Source organism: Gadus chalcogrammus, chromosome 7 (assembly GCF_026213295.1).
Source record: "Gadus chalcogrammus isolate NIFS_2021 chromosome 7, NIFS_Gcha_1.0, whole genome shotgun sequence".
In the NCBI taxonomy this organism is placed as follows: domain Eukaryota; kingdom Metazoa; phylum Chordata; class Actinopteri; order Gadiformes; family Gadidae; genus Gadus; species Gadus chalcogrammus.
This window is the reverse complement of record NC_079418.1, coordinates 7,102,684-7,110,791: the sequence shown is the minus strand read 5'-3', so window position 1 is coordinate 7,110,791 and position 8,108 is coordinate 7,102,684. Positions and strand designations below refer to the sequence as shown.

At 41.4% G+C, this 8,108-nt stretch overlaps 1 long non-coding RNA gene across 1 annotated transcript; it reads left to right on the top strand.

The window, feature by feature from the left end:
* The first annotated feature begins 2,416 nt into the window (after positions 1–2,416).
* LOC130386662 (uncharacterized) lies at positions 2,417–8,089 on the top strand. The gene is made up of 3 exons (XR_008896156.1): positions 2,417–5,890; positions 5,978–6,037; positions 6,761–8,089. It is a non-coding gene; the product is annotated as an uncharacterized LOC130386662 (long non-coding RNA).
* Positions 8,090–8,108: the final 19 nt, after the last annotated feature.

The following is an 8,108-nucleotide window of genomic DNA, read 5'->3' as shown; positions in this document are numbered from 1 at the left end:
CAGCAACAAGTATGGGGAGACCATCTACTCATTTACACTGATGGGTCAAAGGAGCATGAGAGTGGTAAAGTAGCAGTGGGTATTAGCATTCCTGAAATCGGGTACAGAATAGGGTATAGAATCTCAGATCATATGTCAGTATTCACAGCAGAGATGGTGGCAGTCTTATGGGCCTTAAGATGGGTGGAGGATAATAAACAGGGGTATTCAATAATATGTAGTGATTCAGCTGCAGCTTTAATTTCAATAAAAGAAGGAAAATCCAAGTCCAGACCGGATTTAATTGTGGAAATACTACAGTCTGTGTTCAGAATATACAAGGCGGGGAGGGTGGGGTTTCTCTGGGTGCCGGCTCATGTGGGTGTGAAAGGGAACGAGGAGGCGGATGAGGAGGCAAAGAAGGCCGTGAAGGAGGAAACAGTGCAAATTAATTTGCAATATGGGGCACCCGAGTACATGGAAAAAATAAACAGGGCTCTAAAAGAAAGGTGGCAAAAATCTTGGGAGAAGGAAAGGAAGGGAAGGGCGTACTTTTCAATACAGGAAAATGTAAATAAAGATACTCACTTTTAGGTGCATAAGAAAAGATGATGTAGCAATCACAAGACTGAGGCTTGGACACTGTGGGCTGAGGAGTGGGCTGGCTCTGATTGGCAAACACCCAGATGGCAGGTGTGAGTGTGGAGAAAGAGAGACTGTAAAACATGTACTTCTCTAGTGTGGGCGCTATTCCAGGCAAAGGAGGACTCTGTACCGGAGGCTTGGATCAGCTGGGGAATCAGTTTTTAATATGCGCACCCTTTTAAATCTAGAGAAGTTAAGAAAGGTGGTGTAGTAGTCATGATATCTAATTCTAAGCTTAATTTAAAGCCAAAGAATAGATATATTTTCAGATCCTTTGAGGTGCTAGCGCTCTGCACCTCAGCTCCCCGAGAAGCGAAACGAGTTCCAGACTCTTTCGTTTTAGCTGTAGTATACCGTCCCCCAGGACCGTATTCAGTTTTTGTTGATGAGTTTTCTGACTTTGCAGCTGATCTGGCTACATACTCAGACAATATTTTGCTTATTGGGGATTTCAACATTCATGTGAACAACCCGTCTGATGCCCTCGCAAGGGCTTTTCTGTCCATTACAGATACGCTTGTCCACCCCCAGTGGATGTCTAATGGAACTACAACCAAGATCGGTACAATGGGGCGTATAGGAAGTGCCAAGGCTCTTTGTAGACGGGCTCTGTGCATACCCAATCGAATTCCACACACTTTTGCGTCACCGTATGCACGCAGATTTCCTCCCGAAAACGCTCGTCTAAACGCGGAATAAAAAGTTCCCTTTTGCGTCTTCTGTTCAGACCGTCATCGTGTAAACGTAGCCTCATTATCGGATAAAGAAACGAATATGACTTCAAGAAGACTTTTAAAATGCATGTAAACACCTTTACCCGATCTACTTCGGACCGAAATCGGTATATGGTTCGGATAAGAACACCTAGATAACTCGATCATAGTCCGGTTTCTACCAGCATGTAAAGCCGCGTCGGATTTCGCGTTCTGCGCATGCTCGAGATCTTGCGGCCGGGGGACATGAGCCGGAAGTGGAAGGAGACAGTAGTCGTGTTGTCATGGACCAATGCCGTGTTCCAATATCCATACTATCCGTACTTACTAGCCTAAGTTTGAGTACGTAGGGCGTTCCGATTCAGATCGGGCGAAAATATGTTGTACTCAAAACGGTCAAATCGCGAAGTGTGTGGGGATGTAAACTTTTTGTACTCAACGGCAACCATCTTAGCTATGTAGTGGAAGAGGGCAGGGCCAGGCTGAGCCAACGGGATGTTTATTGCGGGGGAGGAACCGTGGCGGCAGTCGTGATCGTAATTTCCGGTTAGTGCACCACGGAGTATTTGATTTGGAACAACACTGACTTAGTGAGTGCAGATAGTGTACTTCGTTTAAGTGTACTGATGGAAGTATGGATATTGGAACACGGCAATGGACATATTATAGGCTGTTTCCCAATGTCAAGGAAGCATGCTCAACGGCCGCCTTTTTAAGGACGCTACGTCATAGAACGCCGACAAGCACTGTTCCAATGTTGAATGAGGACACTCGAAATTCGCGCCATTTTCACGTCCTTTATTTTTGAGAATTCCGAGATTTTTCAAGAATGCATCGCTGGATGTTCACACGATGCACGGGATATTAAAAATTTCAGAGGGAAAGCAGTGCACGTCAAATGTAAGTGAAGTTATATTAAAGTTTTCAGAAATATTTTGTGCCGTATTATTTTTTATAGATTCATCATGTTAATGCAAATAATCAGACATGTGCCACTTTTCAAACGTTTTTGCAACTTAAAGATACGTTGCTATATTTTGCATGGACGTAGCTGGTGTTAAACACCACTGTCACCAATGTCAATTTACTCCCTCACAAGATTACATTATTTGTGTATACCTTATGTTTATGTTTGTGTTTAATCTTTCTTTTTAGGGTCAGCCCAGTAAACGGAGGCTTTTGTGCACCTTAGGGTGGCGCAGAAACATTTGTTTACCGGTGGAAGGGATACTGCCACTATCGGTGAGAAGCTCTTGCGGGATCCAATGCGGTCAAATAAATGCACCACGATCATTTGCAATGTTTTTAATTTGTAATGAACGTACATAATTGTATTTTAGATAATATACTTCTGTGTTCAAAGCACTGGTAGATTGTAGGGTATATATGAGGGTCATTCCAGAATTGGAGGACAATTTAGAAAAACAGGTAATAAACCATAAATGTATTTGATTCGTCCAGCTCAGGCATCAAAGGCACACTTTTTATGAGATGTTTTATTTGTTGTGTGCTATGCTTGGCGCAACCCTGTTACGAATACTCAGGAACCTGAAAAAAGTATATTTTAAAATATTGTTTAATAAATCCTTTACCATTAAGTAGAGAAAGTCACATTCACATTGAATACTCATTTAATTTCAGATAAGACTGGACTTATATTAATTTAAGCAACTTTTGAAATCTATCTTGCCCAACTTTTCAATAGTCACAGGTTTTTTTTACTAATTTCGGTATTTATTTTCAAATATTTGCTCAAATACATTATGCATATAATCATTCAAACTATCAAAAGAACAATCGGTTAAACCCTTGTGAGCTGAGAAAATTATTTCAGGGTTGAAATTAGAGTAACAGGGTTGCGCAAAGTAACGGTTGAATGGATACATTACTTTTGATTGTACATCATGACATAAATGTGACAAATAAATACTCTGGACCACAGGAATGTTGTTTAATAATATTTTATATATCGTTTAGATGAAGGATCAACAGGATGATTGGGAATGATCAAAAAAATAAACATGTCAACAAGACCACAAACTGGATCTGATCAAATATTCAATGGACAAACATAAAAAAAAAAGTAATATTACAGTATGCCGACAACCTGGCATTAAAATGAATGAGCATTTCAAAAATAGTCATGAACTGATCAATATTTTAAAAAGCTGGTGTTATAATGTTCAGATTTAATTTTCGCGGCTGGCCAGAGCATCCCATACCTCTCTTGCGATGGCCATGTGGCGTGCTGTAACGTTCTCTGGGGGAGGAATGAGGGTCGGCACATCCTCCAAGGGATACCAATGGAGATCTTCCCTCAACGGCCAGAAAAAACGTTTTTCCCCCACTCTATGCATACATTTCACCTGGCAGTGGGTCTCATTCACCTCTTGGATGATCCCTTGGTAGATGGTGTGGTCGTATACCAGGGCACACCATTTCCCCACAACCTCTGGACTGTGCCACTCCACCTCTTCTGGTTTGCTGTATGTGGGGTCTCCTGTGTGGTCATCTGTGGGATTAAAACTGAAGCACTTTGTTTTTTGGCAATCACACTCCAGATTCCCTGTTGCCGAACACATGCAGCTGACGTCACGGTAGAGAATTTTCCCAGGTGAAAGAGGGACCACCTGGTGGAGCCTCATTGTGGATGGTACAGCTGGAAGGTCAGCTGGCATTTCTTTCGCTGCATCCTCCACAGCTTGCTCCTGAATGTAAAACAATTTCACCTTCGATTGTCCCTCACTTAGAGCTAGGTACATGGACAATGCCGTAGGAATATCAACTCCTTGGGTGACAAGCCTGTTGGCCCTCCTCTTCAATGTGCCACCCACACCATCTGGGGCGCCTTTGCCATGGCTGGCTTCAAAGTAGTTCCAGGTTCCTCTTGTAAACCCCTTCCTGAAAATGTCAACGCTGCTTGTACTGTGTGCAGGGGCCGTCGCTAAAAAAATGGATGGTTGTCACATCCGGGAATCTCTCTCGGATTTCCCTCAGGATGGGCTCCAGGTGTTGCCATATGGCAGGTGGTCCCTTCAGTCCGGATGCCGATACAGTGCAAAAGGAGGTAGGGGCAGATGCCCCCCCCACATAGTAAACCCCAGTGTGCAAAGTGGCCTGTTGGTGTGATGCACCAAAATGGACAGCTTGTACTTCAGCGCTGTACTTGCAGCCGTAGTTCTCTGAGAAGTCAATATGGACTGCACATTCATTTGCAGGGAGGTTCAGCTTTAGGGCCCGTGAGACAGCATATTGCTGCCTGATGTTATAGAGATGGCGCCTGAACTTCTGGAGCAAAATGGCAAACGTTTCCACCAGCTCTTCTTGGGAGCATTCAAATTCTTTTTTCAAAGTGACCTTTGAGGCTGCTCCAGGATAATTGTTGTGCTCTTTGTCCACAGTGGCCCACTGAAGGTAGGAGACACGATCGGTGGCTCTGTAGTGGCTTGTGAGTGCATAGGTATTATTGCTGCATTCCTCACATTCCCCATACATTCATTGCTTGCTTGTGGTGTCACATGTGATGGCTTGTGTCAGGCTCTCCAAATTGGATGCGTCGATGTGCATCTGGTGAAGCTTTTTGGCAATAAAGCCTAGATTTTCATGTGGTTTGCACATGCAATGTTGGATGCACAACCCAGTAGGGGCGAAATGTGCAGAACAGTGAGTATGATAGACGGAGGTTGGTCTGCTCAGCAAGGAACCTCAAATGGAGGTTCTTCATTGAATCCACCAGTAATCTTTTCTGCATTTTCTTCTTTTCTTTTGTCACCGATTGCTTTTTTCCAGTTGTGATCCTGCTGACATCATCACCTGAAAAGAGCAATCTCCCCGTTCAGCATGGCAGCAATCCCCTTGTGCTTCTTCCTCTGGTACCTGCAGACATTTTCATTTGCCAGTTTTGTACACCTCCTCCTCGAAAATCCAAAAACCTGTTCTGCCAACCTCTACAGCCTGTACTTCTTCAGGATTTTGCTGGTGACTATTCCTGCAATGACTTGTCTGTCACTCTCTCTCTTTGAATGTGCGTACTTGGTACGTACTTCCTCAGCTACTGCTGTATGGAACATCAGGGTTCTCCTTAGGGATGTGCCCGAGATTTCCCGAAGCAACTTGTTGACTTTGGATCTTGGAGATGGATGGTCCTTTTTTGATCGTTGGAGCCGCTTTCTGTATTTTTATGCTTGTTTTTCGACTTTACTCAACTGATCCAGTAGTTTCTGCAACTCCCTGTTTAATTTTGCTTTGGCAGCCCTCCTTTTTCTTCTCCCAAGATCACGTTGCCTAAAATAAACATATAAACACTTTCATTATTGATTTCACAGTAGCAACTTATTTGAGGGTAGTTACCCAGTGTAACCCATATGGAATATAGGGCTACTAAACCCATGATTATTTAAAGATGCAATTGCATGAGTTCTCCAGTAGGGCGCGCTCAACATGATTCCAGTAACAGGAAATTGCACGTGAGCACCCCGTTTCGAGGGGGTCACCTTGAACCGTAACACTGGAAAGACGTTAGAGAGGTATTAAGCACAACAGAGAATCTCCCGGTATAAAACGCCATAAATTAATATTTCTACCTTGATTAATTCAGTCAAAAATATTTCCATGGTATTAATAAGGTGTTGTTTTATTAGGATCTGATCATTGAAAATACAGGAAACTACCGTGAATTATATTGTTCACTTGAATCTCCGGTGAGTGTTGCACATGCCAATGCTAATGTATTGTTGCTTAGTACTAAAGAGAACAAAATACTATAAATGCTGTTTGAGTTCAGATACCTTTTTATTTATACTTTTGTGTTCATGGTGTCATTTTAAAATGTGTTTAATGAATCGCTAATGCGATCGCTAATCGTTAGCTACATGTCAAGCGCTGGCTGCTAATCGTTCATACCAGGCTAATTGTATGCTAATGCTAGCGAAGGTCAAGCACTATGCTAAGGATGCATCTTAGTAGAGCAGCTCAGACATGATGAAACCTAAAAGGAGAAATGCGTTTATTTTGATGTTACCGAAGGACATTGTTTTGCATACTTAACCCACTTTAAGTGTGATTGAATTCATTTCATTGACTGTAGTGCACTTGTTAGATAAGTTTAAGAATAATTTCATTCAATTTAATGGTTAAAACATAAATAGGTATACAAATAATTTAAATTACAAATGTTAAGTTAGAAACATGGTTTAAAAAGATAAATAATTAATTGTTTGATTAAATACTGTGACATATTGTAATTCAAGATTAGTATTTCATTCTTTGTTGTTTAAATACTAATTGTTCTAATAGGTGACAATTCATTTCATTATATTTATAAATATAACCTTGGTTTTTGGTTATACATTGTAATATAGATGTGTAAAATCCCATGTTTGATATAGTACCAGATAACTTACAATTCTGCACTATTTGTGCAGGTTGGTTTTTTATGTTTGATCAAAGGAAGATTGCATCTACGATGGCGAGCTTTGCCCAATAGAACTGTGGATGGTGTGGATACGGCGTGGCCAGCCGTGAACACCACCATAGAAGACCCTTGTGAAGATCCATTCAGAACAGATAAGACATAGAAATAGATACACACTAACCTACCCGGGTAGTAGTAAGAGAGAAACACACACATCCGGATATCCCCCCCTTGAACTCGACATTCCTCGACTGAACAACTCCTTCCCAAGGAGTACTGTAGCTGGGGAATCCAGCTACAAAGGACTTATTCTTTTGATTTTGTTTGTTTGTTTTTTATTTTCAAAAGCTTTATTTTGTACCAAATGTAATGTAATGTAATGTAATGTGTTATGATGAAAGGCATTAAAATAGCTCATCTATTCAACCAACACCAACTCCCTTCGTGAGTCATTAGTGTTTAACTTCTTTAAGGACCTAGAGTGATGCTAGCATCCTATCTGCCCCTTCCAGCTAAGACCACGGGTGCTACACCAGTAATTAATAGATACATATGTAGTAAGTAGTAGCAATACATGCTGCATGCAGTGGTACTTGATAGTCATAGCAAACATCATACTGATAGCTACGATACTGTTTCATTATCGAAAATGGATATCTTTTGACTTGTAATAATTAAGGATTATACCTATCAAGTAAAAGAGATGCCTATTTCACTGTTCATTGTACAGATACAGTTCCTTTACCTTTCTTTACATATCCTTATGATCTGTGCTTACACTCACTTGCATTCCTTAATAACCTAAACTTATGTCCTGACCTGGAAGTCCCATGTTGAGAGCTGACTGGAGATTCTGGCCTGACCCGAATTTCTGGCCTGGCTGGAGGATCAGGGCTGACAGGAGGGGTGTTTAATCCTTCAAGTACCTTTTTCCTGGCATTACTCCTCTTGTGAGCCTTTTTCCACCTTTTTCGCTGGGCACGCTGCGCTCTCACACTGCAGTCTTTTTGCTTTTTCTTCTTCCCTGTTTCTACATCTTTCCTCCACTTCTCTTTCTCTTCTTCTAAGTACTGCTGTCTCCTCTGTTCATCAGCATCAAGCCTGGCACGGTAGCGCCTCTGCTTTTCAGCAGCGCTCAATGGTGTGCAAGAACTCTGTAGAAATCAATTTTAAATTGAAAAAATTTCCTACCTATTGAAAATGATGTGAACATGATTTAAACCCAGTGAAGTTCATTTTGAGTTAATAATCCCATCCAGGTAGTTGTCCAAGAAAAAAAATGGCAATTTATATTCTGGAAAATATGGTAATACATTTAAAACATGTAGATCATGCTAAATTATAGATACACATTGAAT